At 47.0% G+C, this 19,568-nt stretch overlaps 1 long non-coding RNA gene across 1 annotated transcript; it reads left to right on the top strand.

The window, feature by feature from the left end:
* Positions 1-642: 642 nt before the first annotated feature.
* LOC114254948 lies at positions 643-3,551 on the top strand. Its single transcript, XR_004963051.1, has 2 exons — positions 643-925; positions 1,743-3,551. It is a non-coding gene; the product is annotated as an uncharacterized LOC114254948 (long non-coding RNA).
* The last annotated feature ends 16,017 nt before the right edge of the window (positions 3,552-19,568 follow it).

Below are 19,568 nucleotides of genomic sequence, written 5' to 3' on the forward strand. Positions count from 1 at the left end.
CTCCCTCTTGAGGCGCCTCAACCCCGAATTAACAATGGAAATCGCGCAAATCAAATAATTAATATAACTCATTAATTACTCCTCGGATAGGAATCAAATTTACGCTCCTGCCAGCGCCGGAGCATTAACACTCGCGCGGGACCATTTAGGGTAGGGCAGTAAGAGCCAGACGCCCTTAATTGATCAATTAATTAATAAAATGAGTTCCGAACACGAGGAGCACGCTGTGCCTCCGTGGTACAGGAAACTCTTATCCTCAACTTCGTTCATAAAAATTCAAGTAAGGAATGCGAGCGATTGCAAGAAGCGGGCGATAGTTGCACGCTCCGCGACTTAAAAATATGAATAGGGGAGTAAGAATTTATATGATGACCACAAAATCGAACACGACAATTAACTAATCGCTAAATTAAATGACAGGCATCAGATGATTTATTGCTCTCCTTTTCACGCTCTTCACCCCCGAACGCCCTCGGTCGCGAGTATATAAGCCGCGATTTTCGGGCAAAAATTGAAATTTTGCCTCTTCCTCTCGCGCTGAAAGGCTGTAAGAGTCGCTCTGTAACATTCAAACTTAGAATATTTCCGCGATTTAATTTTCCGACTTAGAATATTTTCGCGAGTCAATCATTCGAACTTAGAATATTTTCACGATTTAAATCTTGAATATTTTTCGCAAGTTGAATTTAGAATCTTTTCGTATATTTTTAATTCAGATTACTTTCGTAATATCGTTCAGACTCACAAGAGAGATTGGAGGTGGCAACTTCTCTCTCGCTCTACTAATTAGCCTTTTTTTTTCTTCTCTATTTATTATTGTAGATCGCAACGAGCGATTCCAGCGAGTGCCGTGCGAAACCTACCAGTGTGACATCAGCGTGCGTGCTTGCGTTATTTATCGACTCGAGCGAACCGAAGTGTGAAGGTGCGAGTTCTCTTCTTCTTTTTCTTTTCTTTTTTTTATTATTATTTAGTAAAAGCAGTGTTATTGAAATGAGATCTTTTTCTTTTTTCTTCTTTTCCTCCGCGTCGCGGAATCGTGTGTGTGTTAGTCGGTGGTGCTTCTCCTTTTTTTTGTGTGTGCGTGTCATTCCCCCAGACAGTGAGAGTGGTGAACCACGGCTCAGAGATGCAGTTCCTTAGGGAGCGTAGCGGCCCCCGTCACTCGCTGAGGGAGCGCTTTCAGCGTTCGCTCGTGGTACGCGGGAGCATCGTGCGCCTCTGTTCTCTCTCTCTCTCTCTCTCTCTCTCTCTCTCTCTCTCTCTGTTGCATTCCTTTCGAGAACGACTAGCCAACGGTGCGGGAAGGCGCGTACTGAGAAGTGTACGTTCTTCCCCGTCAACCGCCCCTACAAAGTCGCAAGACTTTAGCGTAGGCGCGGGGTTACCGGCGCGCTATATGCGTTCCGACATTTCTGACAGCACCGGAGCGGACACCAAAGACGGTGCCGCTGCTTAACTAGGCGCCTCCACCCAGATCTATGGTGTAAGGTATACGTCTCTCGATCCCGTTCTATCCACGCCTCCGGGCGCTCCAGTGTCCTCTGAACATCAATAATAGTAGTCGTCGCGCGAAGCACTCATCGATCACGCCGCCCGATTATTCAAAGCGTCAAATTCCCTCCGACTTAAGAATATTAAAATTCCACATCGAAAATAATTAATTTGCAACTGTAACTATTAATTATATCTTTTAATTTAAACAAAAGTGAGAACTAACGAAATGGCATTCCCCGCAACAGATGGGGAATTATCGGCGGGGAGGGAGGAAGATTCAGCTTAAGCGGCTATACACTGAACTGGTGGAACATCCCCAGGAGTTCGATCCCCGTGTTTTCGACCGCCCGCTGCGTCACTCGCCACACCGCCGCACCTACCATTGCCTTCCCCCGCGAGCTTTTCCAGCCGGGAGTCCTGCCGACCCCCGGTGATACGTACGCGGCTTTCACGAGTGAGACTCGGCCTCCCTCTTATCAGAAGCCGAAGATAATAGAAGACCGCCTCGTCGCCTCCGATACAGTCATAAAAGCCGCTATTTCTTTAATCGATTTAAAATAAATTAATCTTTAAAAGAATTCGCTCTTAGTTCTCATTCGCATATTACTTCTTTTCCCGCTGCTCCCCCTCTCTCTCTCTCTGTTTCCGCTCGGCAGAGTAGAGTGACAAATACAGAAATTAATAAAAATAATATTTCGCGATCCTGACCCCGCCGGAGGTAACAATGTAGAAACAAACAATTTATGTAGACAAAAAACAGACAATTTATGTAGAATCGTAGCGGTAATAAATAAAGCCATATGCGACAGCTTCAATGCAGCCATAACAAAAGAATACCAAAGGACAAACCAACTGATCCTCCGTATAACTGATACATATAAGACGCCAACAGTACAAAAACGAGGACTGATCGACGGAGTAGGCTCAATAGCAAAATCGCTATTCGGTACGATGGACGCCGACGACAAAAAAGTAATTGACGAGCAACTCGCAATGCTACACGACGCACAACAATCAACAAAGCACGCAGTACAAAACCAACTAAAAATAATGCAGGCGACTATAGCACACATTGACGAGACGGTACAACATAACGGATACTTCCTCGCGAACGCGACCAAAAACTTAAAGCTAGAATTACTAGAAAGCGAACGCGCAAACAACATACAATCGAATTTTATAATTATTAACACCGTACTATCAGATTTAATTCGCGATGCGGAAAACGTTCTACGTCACATTATTAAAAAAGGGTATAATGCATCCCAGATTAACGCCTATAGACCACATAATACAATTGCTTAAAGACGCGTACTCCCAACTCCCGGAAGGACTCTATTTTCCGTTTAAAGCGAACCAAGAAGAATGGTCAACCATTGAAAAATTTGCAATTGTAAGTGCATACTGCGATAGCACAAATATATACACAATTTTGCGTTTTCCATTAATATCAGCGTCTAAATACGAAATATTAAATGTAATTGCACTACCTGTGCCAGAACATAATAACACATTTTCAATAATAGATATCAGTTATCCTACCATAGCGATAGACGGGGATCAGCACACGTACATAACTTTGTCGCGTATCGATCTACAAAATTGTATAAAAATAAATAAAGATTACCTATACGAGCGAAACTATCCTGCAAATAGGATTAATCCGCACTCCGTGTGCGAAGTCAAAACATTTCTAGAAACTGATAGGTATCACGAAAATTGTAATATTAAAAACATAGCATCTAACTATAGTTTTTAGATAGCATTAAGCGATTTGGATAGCACTCGCACTTATGGCTATACTTCGTACAGAAAAAACAAACTGTAACATTATATTGTAAAGACCACGGACAGATAAAGGAAGTCATTGAAAAAACGGGTAAAATAACATTAAAGAATAACTGCAAATTAATGACGAAAGACACAGTAATAAAGTCACCTAAGTTGTTACACGATACGGAAATAGAAACGTATCTACCGCAGTATAATATTTCGATACTAGAGAACGAAACAAAATTAAGCACAGATGCAGTGCAATCGATAAAATTAAAAAACATTGTCTTACATTCTTCAAAATTAAAGGACTTAAACAAAAAAATTATTGAAGTGGACAAAAAATTAAATAATCAAATTCAATTTTTCAGTCACCACACTTTATCTATCCAACGGCAACCAGCGGAATAATTATTGTAATAATACTAGCAATAATAGTAATCGTTATTGTAATAAAAAGGAAAAAACGAAATAGCCCTAAGAAGCAAGTCACATTAGATATAGATGCGGAATATACAATTCTCAAATCTATTTTAAAGCGTAGCAGTAGCACGCGTTTTTAATTAAAATATACAAAAACTTCGTACCTCCGCTTTTGTTTTTTCAACGGGGGAGAGATGTTGTGAACGAGGCACTCACAACCGATAGTAAAATTAAATATTATAATATAATATTGGATAATATAATAATATTAAATCTGAATTAAGAAAGATGTTAGAATAGCGCGCCGAGGAAGGCTCCTTATTGCGAGGTACCAGTAACATGCCTCGTGCGCTGCCGGCCAACCATCGCACCGGTCAACGCACCGGGCATCGCATGGAATTTAACGAAGTTCAGCTTAGCAACGATCATGCCACCGGAAATGCATATTTGCGTTTTGGCAATTGTTGCTAAGCTCACGAATATTTCCCGCGCGCCGGATGTACGCGGTTATGACTATATATGGTCATGCGGAAGGCCCATTGCCCCACTATTATACCAAATCCGCGGCACTACTTAAGCCGCTGCCGCACAGCGGGCCGCGAGATCAGTGATAGTCAATCAAGCCGATACATACGGTTCGCGAGATTAGCATACAAACTTAGAGTTCGGGATTTAGTCACAACGCATCTCAAGCAAGCGAATATACAGCGCGCTATCTCAGAGCCGCGCGCCGTATCTTATCACCTCTGAGTAAAACGTGTGACGTGGCGCGTCCGGCCCCGCTAGTCACAAGGGCGTAAGTCCGACCAGGGGGTCGGTCTGGGGCTACTCCTTGCTGAACCGAGGGGGAAACGGCTTTATTGTTTTATTACCTTTTGTTCTAACTTTTGCGCTACCGTTTTTTCATTTCAGTTATTAGTTTATTTAGAGATAAGGCGCCGAGTGTGGGCTCAATCTAAAATTGTATCAAAAACGGAGGAGGAGCAGCCGTCGTGGGAGTTATGTCGCGGGCTGTCGACAGTGGACGAGGTGTCTCGCTAGGAGCTTCCCCGCCGAGCCGTGCGTCGGGCCCCGCTGCGCGTTGCCGCCCCTGAGTTACGAGGGTACCGACCACGTGAGGATACAACGTGGCGGCACGACGATTCTCTGGAGGAATCACGCCGAGGGCACGCCACCGGGCTGCAGACCGGGGGAGCGGCCGTATCAATGTCAACCGCCCGCCATCAAGATCGGTTCGGTCACGGCCTGGCCAGCCGGACCAGCCGAAACGGCAGGGCACGAGAGATCTCGCCTGTGGAAGTCAACACGCGCTGATCACGGAAAATTTCGAGGGGTAAAGCGGCATAGCGATCGATCGAGGATCCTGCAAGGCGTGCGGATCCACCTATCGAAAATCGAAGCACGCACGCGCCTGCGCGGCGGCTCGAGTCGGCCGGCGCGGGACCGGGGCTCCTCACTGTTCGGTGAGCTGCGTACCGAGGCGTATCGACGAGGATCAGCCCTTTTGTTACCGTTTTGTGCTCTGGTGAACCAGGATCTTTCGTACTGTAAGGCCACCATTCGGCAGCCACCCGGAATTGCGTAAGATTCGGTAAGGCGGTCAACTCTCGTGCCGGTCTGGATAAAAGATACCATTTCTTGTTGTGCTACCGGTAATCTGGATTCCGCTACCGTTATTGCTGTTGTTTTTGTGTTGAGGAACTCGAAATAGAGAGTAGAGTCGCGTTGCCGCACGAGAGATCGGACCGACCGGCCCCGAATATTGGTTAATTAAGTACGTCCCTCTCGAACAAAGCCGGCACCGACAATCATCTGTAGTTAATAATCCAGTTTATTGCTACCGTGAATACTGTTTCCGAACATATTATACTTGTTGTAGTTCGAGCGGAGAGCCTCGTCGGCCTCTTGCCTCGTATAGTAGATTTTTTTGTTTCCGCATTTTCTTTGTCTTGAATTCGTGTTTTCGTCTCAATCGAGTATATCTGTGGATCTATCGTGTTCCAATAATCTGAATACAGTCAATTATTTTCGCTGTTACCGTATTCTCTAATCACCTAAGAAATATAATTGGATTCGTTATTTATTTGAAACTTGTGTACCGAGTTTATTCTGCGACCTGCCTCGACCCGAATTCTCCACGTCTCCTATTGATTTACGAACCCCGCCCCTCTACCGCTTCAAGTAAAAGAGCTACGGGCATTCGTAACGCTTTCTTTTTGGTTACCGCATTATCGCTAATTATTGTGTGGCGCGAGAATTCGCGCCTGGCGCCCAAAATATATAGTATTGTGAAGATACCGTTTACACTAGTTACCGATATCGTTGAGAGAGCATTCTCGAGCGATATACTGAAGATACCGTTTCGCGTGTTACCGATATCGTGGAGAGAGCATTCTCGAGCGATATATTGAAGATACCGTTTTCGTGAGTTACCGATACGGTTGGGAGAACTTCTCAAGTCCAGTTGAAAGATACCGTTTTCGTAAGCTACCGATTTTCTTGTTGAGAAAGCATTACTGGTTGCTGTTAATCAAGGTGTAACCGTGAATCGTATTTGTGAATCATTAACGCGGATAGCCGCGGGATTCAGGGTTCGGGCGGTGGACTCAGTGAATAAAGAAACGATTGTGGCGTTCGGTTAATTACGATTTCTTATATTTGATAATATCCTACGCTACTATATACATTGCCCTATTCTAATATGTACAGGTAGTGCCCCGGGTCGCGGGGAGCGAATGTCGCGAGACGCGGGCGCGCACGGCGCTCTGATTGGTCGTGATGACAGTCGGTGTTTGATTGGCGATGGCGGTCGGTCTCGTAGATCGCGGTGTTCGTGGCGGTACAGCTTCTGCCGTGCGGCGCGTGACGGTGCCTGCGTCGGCGTTGGCGGTGCCGGGATTGGCCCTTTGCTTCGGTCGCGTCGGCGCCGTACGGGGCGTCGCTAGGATTGGCCGCGTCGATCGGCTCGGCACCGTGATTGGCTACGGCGGTGCGCGACTGCGCGGTACTCTGCGCGATGCGGTAGACGGCGGAGCGCGTGCTTCGGCGGAGTCAGCTGTTCGTCGATGTCAGCTGTTCGCGCGGCCGGTGATCATCCCGCGAGGATGATCTTCGCGGTGCCGGTTATCCCCTCACTCCGGGGTCCCCGGCGGTGGTGTGGGACCACTCACCTCGTGGTCGGGACGAGGATCGTGTCGGTGTGTCGTCGCTCACTTCGCGACTCGGGAGACACTCACTTCGTGTCGACGGGATTTCAGGTTAGGTTCGCACTCACTCCGTGCTCTGGGAGGCCAGGTTCAATTCACCTGGAGGAAACGATCAGCTCAGTCCGCTGATCGGGAAGATCTGCCTTCTCTCGATCGGTGGAGGGCTTTTATACCCTCCACACGATGACGAGAGGGGCAGGAAAGTAAGGAGCGGGGTGCCTACACGAGGTAGAGGGTAACGGCCTCGTATGTTTTCACCGGCTTATCTCGGTCGCGGATAACGGCTCGTTACACCTCCCCCTCGGCAGATCCCGGCGCGAGTTACTAATTATTCATTTTATTTTGAAGGTGCCGTCGCGGGCGCGTCTTACAATGATCTTGAATCCGTGGGCTTTGTGGCGGTAACGTTGTCCCGGCTTGATACGGTCCCACGGGATGCTCCGTACTGCTTCTCCGTAAGGGGTGTAGTATCCCGTGGAGGGCCCGTCCGTAGGTGGTGTAGGCGGCGGAGTCGGCAATGGTGGCGCCGGCAGTGGCGGTGCGAACGGCGGTGGAGGCGTAGGCTCTGGTAGCAGCATCGGCGGTATCGGTCTCGGCGAGGGCGGCGGCGTTGGCCGAACCAAGGCAGGAAGCGGAGGCAGTGGTGCCGGTGGCAGCGGTGACACGGTCCGTGGCGGGTCCGCGGGTGGCGGTGGCTGTTGTCGGAGTGTCCGGGCGGTCGTGGTCGGAGGCCGTTGGTAGCGCGGCGAGCAGCGGCGTCAGGTCCGGTAGCGGGGCGGACAGTTCCGGTACCGCTGGTGGTGGCGGCATGACGGGGGGCTCGATGGCTGTCGTTTCGGTTGTCCCGGTGGTGCCCCCGTCGTCGTCGTCGTCTAGGTCGGACAAGGAAGATCCGAATGTCCGAACCAGGATCTCACGGCGTGTGGCGGCGGCTGTCGGAGCGTCCTGCGCGTACAATCGGTCCTGGCGGAAGCTGGTGGTTTGTTGCCGGATTGTCGCCGGTCGTCGGGGCCCTTGCAGCGGCGGTGGAGCTGGCGATGGGGCATCCCCGGCTGCGGCTGGTGGTCGTACGCTGGCCCGGTCCTCCCGACGGGGACGGTCCTTTCCTGGCGGCCGTGCGGATGCCTCGAACGGGCGGCTGCTGACGGGCATCCTTGGTGGTCCGGTGATTGCTCGGGCGAGACGTTCGCGGAGCGTGCTTCGTTGTCGCACCATCGTGGACCACTGACTGTTCTCCTCCAGTCCGTATTGCCGCGTCTTTTATACTCTCGGTTTTGTTATTGCTCGTTTTCCGGGCACTCTTTTAAATCCTTGATGTGTATATTACCGAGGAGCCTATTGTTTTGATCGCGGAGTTCGACAATGACAGGCGATATGTATTTGTGTACGGTGTACGGGCCGGAGTATCGAGGTGCTAGTTTTCCCGCGAAGTTTTCGGAGCCTTTCGATAAAGGATGTTCTCGCCGCATGACGTGTTTGCCGATCGTGGGTTTCCATTCTCGTCTTCGTAGATCGTAGTAGCGGCTCTGGCGCGCGGTTGCCTCGTCTTGGCGTCGGGCGGCGATTTTGTAATCTTCCTGCAGTTTTTGAATTTGACGCAGTCGTTTGGCGGGCCTATCGGTCGGTTCGTTCGTTTCTTCTAGTCTTGCCTCGTGTTGGTTCCGTAGAGTCCCTGGTGGCATTAGCTCTCGTCCATACGTCATCCAGGCGGGCGTGTATCCGGTGCTTTCGTGTACTGCTGTGTTTGCTGCGAATACCAGTTGTGGTAAGCGTTGGTCCCAGCGGCGATGATTGGTCCCCGTGAATTGCGCGACCATTGTTTTCAGAGTCCGGTTGGCGCGTTCTACGGGGTTGCACTGTGGTGAATACGGTGGTGTTTTGCGGTGCTCGATTCCCGCGCCGCTTAGTAATTCTCGGAATTCGCGGCTCTCGAACTGTCGTCCGTTGTCTGTGATGATACGCTTGGGGCAGCCATGTTGCGTCAGAACCCTTTCCTCGATGGTCCGTGTGACGGCGGAAGCGGTGGCTTGTCGGAGCGGTTCGGCGATTAGCCATTTTGTGAAAATGTCTTGCGCCACTAGAATCCATGTATGCCCATTGGAGGACCTCGGTAGTGGGCCAATTAAGTCGACCGCGATGACAGTGCCCGGTGTATCTATTTGCGCGTGGTGCATTAACCCCGCGGTTTGTCGTTGCTGTGGCTTGTATTTTTGGCAATTCTGGCATCGACGGACGTAGTTAGTGGCTTGTCTGAACATGCCTGGCCAGTAGTAGCGTTGCGCGAGTCTGGCGAGCGTCTTCGAAATGCCCAGGTGTCCGGCGGTGGCGGCGTCGTGGCACTCGGCCAGTACCTGGTTCCGGAGCGGTTGCGGGACGCAGAATTTCCAGGCGGAGTCGTCCGTGTCCTCCTCGGTGGAGTGTCTTTCATGGAAGTGCCGGTATAGGTTGTCTCCTTCCATTCGGTAGTCCGAGTTTTTCTGTGGCTCGTCCCGTACCCTTTTTATCATGCGTTTGTACCACGCGCAGGTGTCCGCTGGTGTGAGGGCTGCGAGTTCTTGTCCCGGTGTTTCCCAACTCTCCTCCCCTTCGGCAAGAGGCTGGCGTGACAGGAGGTCCGGCACGTAGTTGAGCGCGCCTTTTCGGTATTCCACTGCGAAGTCGTGTTGCTGAAGTGCGACTGACCAACGGGCTAGGCGTCCAGTCGGGTTGTCCAGTGTCCGCAGCCAACGTAGAGAGAAGTGGTCCGTGATTACGCGGAAGCGGTATCCCTCGAGGTACGGTCGCATTTTCTCAATTCCCCACACTACTGCGAGACATTCTTTTTCCGTGGCGGAGTAGTGTTTTTCTGCTGGGCGTAATGTCCGGCTGGCATATGCGACCACCCGTTCCTCTTCGTCTATTTCCTGCGTGAGTACTGCGCCGAGTCCCACGTCGCTGGCGTCTGTCTGAAGTATGAATGTGGCCGTGAAGTCCGGGCAGTGCAAAATCGGTGCAGTTGCCAGGTGTCTCTTGATTTTTTGGAAAGCGGCTTCCTGGTGTGGTCCCCACTCCCAGCGATTCCTCTTCTTGAGTAGGTTGTTCAATGGTGCGGCGGTGGTTGCGACGGCGGGAATGAAGCGGCGGTACCACGAGGTCATTCCGAGGAAACGGCGGAGGGCGGGCAGCCCCGTAGGTGGCGGGATGTCCAGGATGGCCTTCACTTTTTCGGGGTCGGTTCTTAGGCCTCTTCGGTCGACTATGTGTCCCAGGTAGCGGAGGCTGGTCCTTGCAAACTGGCATTTGTCCGGGTTGATCTTCAGGTTGGCATTTAACAGTCGCTGTAGTACCTCCCGTAGGTTCTCTAGGTGTTCTTTGAAGGTTCGTCCCAGGATCACGATGTCGTCAAGGTATGCAAATGCTCTTGGTTCCATGTCGGGTCCGATGATTCGGTCCAGTAGCCTTTGGAAAGTGGCGGGTGCGGCGTGTAACCCAAACGGCATTACCTTAAACTGATACTGACCCCTCCCGGGGATGGCAAAGGCTGTCATCGGTCGGCTGTCGGTGTAGAGGGGTATTTGCCAATACCCGTTTTTAAGGTCGATCGTGGATAGGTACCTCGCCTCCCGTAGTTGGTCTAATATGTGCTGTACCGGTGGGAGTGGATATGCGTCTCTTTCGGTTACCTCGTTCACTTTCCGGAAATCTATGCAGAATCTGTAGCGGCCGTCTTTCTTTTTGGCTAGTACGATCCCGGAGTTCCATGGGCTGCTTGTTGCCTCTATGCAGCCTTCCTGGATCATGTTGTCGATTTCTTCATCGATGATCTTCTGCATTGCCGGGTTGTAGGTGCGGTATCGTTGGCGAATCGGCTCTTGTCCTGGTTTTAAGCGGATGTGGTGTTCCGTCAATGGAGTCGTTCCTCGGCATTGTGCGAATTTCGGCAGGTATTCTTGTAACAGGTCTTGTAGCTTCCGTTGTTGGTCCTTCGAGCATTGTGAAAGTCCCGTTGTCGCGGTTTCCGGTGTGTGTGGCTCTATGCTTGCTGCTTCCGGCATCGACCAATGGAAGCCTGCCTTGCGTAGTAGTATTATGCCGGCTATCACGTCCAGGGCCATCCCGGGTAGCACGTGGAACGTCTGCCGGCCTTTATACTGTCCCAGACGGATCGGAATGTTAATTTCTTCTATTATCTTATTTGTTCGTCCGTCGGCCAGGAATACGGATGCGGTGATGGGCCGGCTGTGTCCGTGTGGTCTGACTTTGTCTGCCGTCTCTTCGGAGATGTAGGATAGAACGGCTCCGCAGTCCAGGAGCGCGGTGTGGGGCTGTCCTGCCAGGCTGATCATTCCCCGCGGTCGTGGGTCGTTCGGATTGTGGCGGGGGTCTACGCTCGGAAGGTGCGGTATTAGGCGGTTTCTTCTTCCGTGGCGGTTGCCGGCCGTGGTGCCCCCTTTGCTTCCTCGGCCCTGGTAGCGTTTCCCGGTGTCCCATGGCAGTTTCTTGTCAGAACGCCTTCTTTCCCGCACTGGGAGCAGAAAAGTTTCGGTGGTCTCTTGCAGAAACGGCGTGTGTGGCCGCGCTGGCCGCAGCCCCAGCAGCAGTCTTGCGGACTGTACCCTGGCGATATGGCGGCGGTGGGGTTGGCGGTGGCTTTTGGCTTCTCCTTCCCTGGTCGGGCTGGTGGTTGATAGGTTGCCTCATATCGGCGGGCCCGCTCGTAGTCGTCAGCGAGTTGTAATAGCCCTGGAAGGTCGGTGAAGTCGGCCCTCCGGATGTACAGGTGATATTCCGGCCGTAGATTCTGGTAAGTCCGCTCGAGCCGGTCTTCCGGGGGCATACGTCCGTGCCGGCGCATCAGCGTTTGTAGCGCGGTGACGTATTCCCGTGCTGTCTCGCTCGGGCCCTGGGTGCGTCTGGCGATGTCTGCTTCGAGCTCGAATCGTGTTCTGGAGGGTACAAAGTATCGCCGGAAGTCTTCCTCGAATTCGGCCCATCCTTGCCACTCGTCTCGGTTATTGCGGTACCATAAAAGCGCTTGGTCCTTGAACAGCAGTGGGAGGCATCGTTGTAGTTGCGCGTGTGTCAGTGCGTAACTCAGGCGGAGGTCTTCGAGCCTCTCCAGGAAGGCGAGTCCGTCCTTCCCATCGAATTGACACCCCCATTTGCGGACGGTGTCAGCTGTTCGCGCGGCCGGTGATCATCCCGCGAGGATGATCTTCGCGGTGCCGGTTATCCCCTCACTCCGGGGTCCCCGGCGGTGGTGCGGGACCACTCACCTCGTGGTCGGGACGAGGATCGTGTCGGTGTGTCGTCGCTCACTTCGCGACTCGGGAGACACTCACTTCGTGTCGACGGAATTTCAGGTTAGGTTCGCACTCACTCCGTGCTCTGGGAGGCCAGGTTCAATTCACCTGGAGGAAACGATCAGCTCAGTCCGCTGATCGGGAAGATCTGCCTTCTCTCGATCGGTGGAGGGCTTTTATACCCTCCACACGATGACGAGAGGGGCAGGAAAGTAAGGAGCGGGGTGCCTACACGAGGTAGAGGGTAACGACCTCGTATGTTTTCACCTCGGTTATCTCGATCGCGGATAACGGCTCGTTACAAAGGTTACCGTTTAATTGGGCGTAGCCCTTTCTGACCTGGCGGTTCCCGAAAGAAAGCTGCATCGCAAACGACACGGCACCTTCGCCGCAAGTGTAAAGTACTGCCTTGTAACTACAGAGAATAAACACTTCTTTTGTTAAATACTAATAACAAGTGTGTTGGTAACTCGAGGATCCTGCCAACGAAAGCCTCCTTTCACGAGTTTCTACTCCTAAGGCAGCAACGAATCCAATAAGATCATTTGTCGCACCGCAAGGTACGGCAAAATCATTTTGTTGCACCGCAAGGTACAACAAAATTGGAGGCACACAAATAATTAATTCATATATTATCATTGAAACCACATACCTAATAATAAACAGTTGGAAAAATGATTTGTTTCAAACAGCATTCTTAAATTACTATTTTGAAATATTGTTGAATCATGTACTGAGCCTGGCCATTGAGCTACAATACTAATTATTTCTTTATTCGCATTTGCCACAACTTGTTCAATCTGTTCCAATATATTTATAACAGATTGCTTTCGTAAACAAAACCTTCTAAAAAAATTTAATTCATTGTATTCTTCAAAATAGTTGGCACGCACATGTATATTTCGTAGTATATAAACAATTATATTGAATGCATCTAATTCATCATCTTCTAATTCATCGAAATTTAAGTCCATTTTTCTGGTTCAATAAAATCTTTAATAACTCGTGCACGAAAAGTTTTTGGTCGACTTATAGTATATCAAAATGATAACACGATACACAATCAATGCTAATAACCTTTCTGTCCCTTAACTCTTTAAGTGGTACTGAAATCATCGCTTAAGATAAGCTCAAATTAAAGTTATAGGTGTCACTTATACTTTGGTGCAACAAACTTAAAATTTCAAGTATTGCTTAAAGCCAAAATAACGTTGGTGCAACCGGGCCCTAATGCACTATATAAAGCTTAGATCACAGGCGATTAAAGTATTATATATAATAATAATATCGCTAAGTAAAAATAATATGATAAACAGGTCAATGTATCGAGCCAAGACAAAGTTTTTTAATACATTATAATTTATAAGATAAACATTATATAATTATAACCGCGACTAATAACACTGTGTTAAAAATTGTTAAATTTCGAAACGTTTCGACTATACTAGTCCTCTTCAGTCATAATAAATTACCAATATGTATGAACTTAAACATGAATGAAATAATGGACACAAAAATATAATTAAAACAGTTAAAAATGATGATTATTGAACAACCATAAAACAGCGCATTGCGTATCAAAACGTGTCATAATAATTAAAACCGTGAACCAATAAAAAATACAATTAAATGAATAATAAAATAAAAAGTTATAAAATTTTTTTTTCCGTAAATCGGTTTTCATATTAAAATAAATCTATAAAATCAACAACGATAGAAACCGTGTTATGAATATAATGCAATATGATCGACAATTAGTGCAAAGGAACAATCGCAAATCAACGTATCGAAACAAGCAAACACAATGGATGAGACAGATAATGTATCAGGTAATTACATATAATACATTGCATACATTGTTTTAATCAATATAAAAAGTTATATTATTTTTGCAAAAAGCTAACGTTTTTTTCAAGTGTTACGTCCGGCTAAGTAACTCGCGCCGTCCGTCACGAACGTACGAAGCGTCGTGCCGCGAGACGCGTTGCCATGGTGGCCGGGCGCTGACATGTTCACGCGCTTTCACTGCCGGGCCCAGGGTATCACATGCCCCGAGCATGCGGTCCGCACTGGCGGCACGCATGCGTTAATCAAAAGCATTAATTGCCAGCGAACCATTATAGATAGCGTAAAAATTCCAAAAGGGGAGTAATCCTTCCCTTAGCCAGGTCTTTTCCGAGGCGCCTCGGCCCCAGATTGTTAATGGTAACCACGAAGATTAATTAATTAGTTTAATTCGTTAATGACTCGTTATAGAGGAGGCGGGCCTCTACTCTCGCGTGCGCCGGTGCATCTGCAATCGCGCAGGAATGCTTGGCGCGGGGCAACGGGGCCCGAACACCCTTAATTAATTAATAAACGGCTTCGATGGATTTCGGACACGAGGAGGAGCACGCGGTACCTCCATGGTTGCGAAATCTCATATCCCGAAATCCATTGTGAAAACCGCGAATCAGGAATGCGGTTGATTAAAAAGAGCGGGCGATAGTTACACGCCGCGCGAGTGAGGAATATGAGCGCGGGGACAGAATCTCATTTGACAAAAGTAGAATCAAACACAATAGTTAACTAATTACCGAAATAGTTGACAGGCGTCAAGTGATTTAGGACCCGCTCATAGCCCTTTACCCCCGATCATCCTCATTTTTGCGTATATAAGGCGGGATTTTCGAGCGAAATCCAGATTTGCTTCCTCGATTTCGTTAGAGTACGTAGTGAGTCGCAGAGATAAATTTACGTTTTCGGACTTAGATTATTTTCAAGAGAAATAAATTCGCGCTTTTCGGACTTTGATTATTTCGGAGTGATTTCACACTTCGAACTTAGCCGTTTGAGTGAAAATCAGCTTGTGCTTTCGGGTTTTCATTACTTCGGAGTGACTTCACATTTCGAATTTAGCTGTTGAGTGAAAATTTACTTGCGCATTGAGTTTAGATTATTTCCGAGTGAAAATTAATTCACGCTATTGAACTGAGACAATTTTCGAAAGAAATTGAATTCGCGTATTCGGACTTAGTTTCTCTGTGAATTCAAAATATATTAATTTATGTAAATCGAGGTGGCAATTTCCGTACCTAATTATTTCATACCTTTTTGTTTAATTTAGATTTGGTTGCGAGAGAACGCGATAATACTTGTAAAGGTGCTAGTTCTAGAGTAATCTTTTTTTTTATATAAAGTGAGTAGTTTATTTCTACATCCGAGCGAACTATCTTATTTTAATTTTTTTTTCTTTCTTTTTTCTTTTCTTCACTTCTCGGAAAGTTATACGGAGGAGAGGGAAGTTCATTAGCGCATCCACGCCGATCACCATTGCATGAGCGCTCCCTAGCGCTCCCTCAGAAGGATCGGGTGCAAGCTCTCTCTCTCTCTCTCTCGTTTCTTTTTTTCTTTTACTTGTCTAAGCGTTTCTCCGTATCGAGGCGATCTTTTTCGCGATAGCGTTGTACTGAGGAGAGGAGAATCAATTGCGCGTCGGGAGGGACCGCGACGCCCGCGTTCCTTCTCCGATAGCGCAGCCACTCCGGTCACCCCTGCGCGAAGATTTTCAGTGACTTATAATGTATTAACGATAGAAGAAATTCGAAGTTCTCTATCATATACAAGAGAAAATCATTTCTAGTTAACCATACTAACGATACTTGACATAACATTGATCTCTAATTACCTATAATTACCGTAGAATTTGCATCGAATAATTTATCCTGAAGTCGTTAGATCAAACGTGAATATTTTTCTATCGTGTTATTTTACAAAGAGTGCATATTAGGGATAGTATTTCGTGCATTTCGTAATTTTCTAATAAGATGGTTACGAAAGGAGAATGTATAAAGAATCAATCGTGATAAATCTTCGTTAATTTAATATTCCATAAACAACGATGAGAGAATTTGATGCGGCAAATATTATATTATTTGCAGGTTCCATACGTTTCCATCGCTTTCTCTCTTTCGACTTTCTTATTTACAAAAGTTTATTACGATTTAAATTTGTCCTATTTTTATTAATAATTCATAATCTCGTCATGTAATCGCGAGTGTGCGTAGCAGCCATCGACGCGAGCTTAGGCGCGGTACGGCGAGACGTGGGAACGGCGACGACGCCACGCTTCTTCTTCGTTCCCCCGCCGCCGCTGGCAGCCAATGCTTGAAACAGTAGGCCGTGCTATGGCTCGAGCGGCTCGAGCTCTTCCTTCGGCGCGCAAGGCGCGTTCTCATTCGCATAATTTAAAAAATTTATATCTCGATTATTAGCAGACCAAACCCGCAACAATATTGAACTTTTATGTTCATCTCGATCCTATCTACCTTTTTATGAACAGTGACCAGTATGCTCTGGGACTCCCTGTATATATATATAGGGTGTAATGTAATCGGAAGCCATCCCGTAATGGAAAAATAGACGGGATCGAGATGAACATAAAAGTCCAATATTGTCTTGGGTTAGGTCTATCAATAATCGAGATATAAATTTTTCAAATTGTACGAATGAGAGCGCGCCGTGTGAAGAGCCGAGACGCTCGAGCTGTAGCGCGGCCCACTGTGTCGAGCATTGGCTGCCGGCGGCGGGGGGAAGAAGGAGAAGCGGTGCCGCTGCCTGTGCTTCGCCGCCCTCGCGTCTCACTGCACTGCGCCAATACTCGTGGCAATGGCAGCTATGCACATTCGCGATTACTTGACAAATTAGGACAGTTAGCAAAGATATGACAAATTAAAACCGTAATAAACTGCTGTGATTAAGAAAGTCGAAAGAGCGAAAGCGATAGATACTTATGGAATCTACAAATAATCTAATTTCTATCGTAATTGTGAATAAGTAAATTAATAAAAGTTTTTCGTACATTCACGAAAGATTCTTTCTTTTTCTTAAATATCTTATTTACAGTATCATACAATTTTAACTTTGTTTCTTATCGAATTGTGTCGTACTGTTAAATCCTTGATAAAAACATTAATAAAAAATTAACATAAATTTACAATTGATTCTTAAAGTGATAATTTTCTTTTATAAGTGTATTATAATATTTGCCGCATCAAATTCTCTCATCGTTTCTTATTGTTTTTTTTCCATGGAATGTTAAATTAACAAAGGTTTACAATTAATATCTACGATTAATATCTACGATTGATTCTTCATACATTCTCATTTCGTAAATATTTAATTAGAAAATTATAAAATGCGCGATATATCCATATAATATGTTACACTCATTGTTCATAACACGATAGAAAAATATCTCTTGATGTAACGATTTCACAATAGATTATGCCTTCTACGATAATTATGCTTAGAGATGTTCAATATCAAATGTTATTAATATAACGAAGAGTTTTTCTTTCATAACGATAGGGAACTCGGAATTTCTTTTATCTTTAATTACATTATTAATTACGACAGATTTTTACTGATTGATTCAGAATAGATATCAAGAAAAATACAAAAATCTAATTGGTTTCTCTTTCGTAATCCATTACTTGTCTGAAAAAAAAGAATTTCAAGAAGTGATATCATTGTCTATCGTTCTCTCGTTTCCTGTTAGGAAAGTATATTTTCTCGTTGGAATATGACAAAATATCTACGGAGACATCGTGTTTAATAGTTCTGTTGGAATATTTCGTAAACTTAAGTTCTCTATTGTATAATAACGAAAGAAAACGCTGTGTTGTTAACCATACTGGTGACATTAACATCTCCAAGTATAATTACGATCGTATCGTATAATTTAATCACGAAATCGTTAGATCAGGCATGATACAAGATATTTAAGGAAAAGAAAGAATCTTTCGTGAATGAACGAAAAACTTTTATTAATTTACTTATTCACAATTACGATAGAAATTAGATTATTTGTAGATTCCATAAGTATCTATCGCTTTCGCTCTTTCGACTTTCTTAATGACAGCAGGTTTTAATTTGTCATATCTTTGTTAACTCCTAATTTGTCAAGTAATCGCGAATGTGCATAGCTGCTATCGCCACGAGTGTTAGCGCGGTGCGATGAGACGTGAAGGCGGCGAAGCACAGGCAGCGGCACCGCTTCTCCTTCTTCCCCCCGCCGCCGGCAGCCAATGCTCGACACAGTGGGCCGCGCTACAGCTCGAGCGTCTCGGCTCTTCACACGGCGCGCTCTCATTCGTACAATTTGAAAAATTTATATCTCGATTATTGATAGACCTAACCCAAGACAATATTGGACTTTTATGTTCATCTCGATCCCATATATCTTTCCATTACGGGATGGCTTCCGATTACATTACACCCTGTATATATATATATATTTTTTTTTGCATCAATTACACTTTTATATAGGACAATATAAGATATTATTACATTATATAATTTTGTTTCAGCATCGACACAATCAAAAAAGGCGTCAATTTTAATAAGCAACCAAACAAATGATAAGACAATAATAAAAAAAAATGTACCAGAATTTTTAAAATCTTTATTTGAGACCTCAACTATTCGGAATAGAGCAGATCTCACCTGGTGGCCGGGTGTCTGAAAAAGGCGCACGGAGAGAGAGAAGAGAGGGCAGTAACTCCCCCTTCTCCCTTTTAAGTCTAGCAATCGGTTGCGTCATGTGCCGTGCACGAACGCGTTAAGACCTGCGTTTTTGGCGACAGGACGACGCCAGACGCTTTCTCTTTCTATCCGTAGGTTCATCGGTCTTTTTCACTCTTTCTTCCATCCCCTCCTACGTGGCGATGGGACCACGCGGGGGGCTTGAGATTCCGGTTTTTTGACTCAGTACAGTTTTGTCCTTCACTCGAGAATAGCATATACAGGCGCTAGTGACAATTGAGAGCGAATACAGTGACGTGGATCTGTACTCACAGAGAAGCAGCGGAGGGCTGTGATCACTTTCAAGGCGGTTATCACTATCTTTCACTCAAGAGTGATCCCAGTTCCCTCTCCACATCGCCTTCACGAGCGTCCCTTCAGTAAATTGAAGACACGCGCCGATCCACGTGTGGCCCCGTTAGTGCGCACTGGAGAGGGGACATTTCGTGGGCCGACTTGAAGAGCAAGGCGGCACACCCCCCTGGACGGGATTACGACTTTTACAGACTCTTACAGATTCTGCAAGGTATCTCATCTGGCTTTAACCAAAGAGCGGCGTCCTGCACGTGGCGATGACCTGCTCATTCGCTCACGTGCGCGCCACGGATCACGGCATTATAAAGAGCGGCTGCAGTGTGTGGCGGCGATCAAGCGGCGATCGAGCCGCTACCACATGTAAGCCACGGCGCTAAACGCCTTGCTAGCATAGCCATCGCACACTTCATCTCGAGTGTGCCTGCGCATGCGGCGGCAAATTCGCCATATTGTCGAGCGCGGTGGCATTACCGCGTGACCCCACGCGGCGAGCGTTACTGCACAAATA

Source organism: Monomorium pharaonis, chromosome 4, assembly GCF_013373865.1.
Source record: "Monomorium pharaonis isolate MP-MQ-018 chromosome 4, ASM1337386v2, whole genome shotgun sequence".
NCBI classification, from domain to species: domain Eukaryota; kingdom Metazoa; phylum Arthropoda; class Insecta; order Hymenoptera; family Formicidae; genus Monomorium; species Monomorium pharaonis.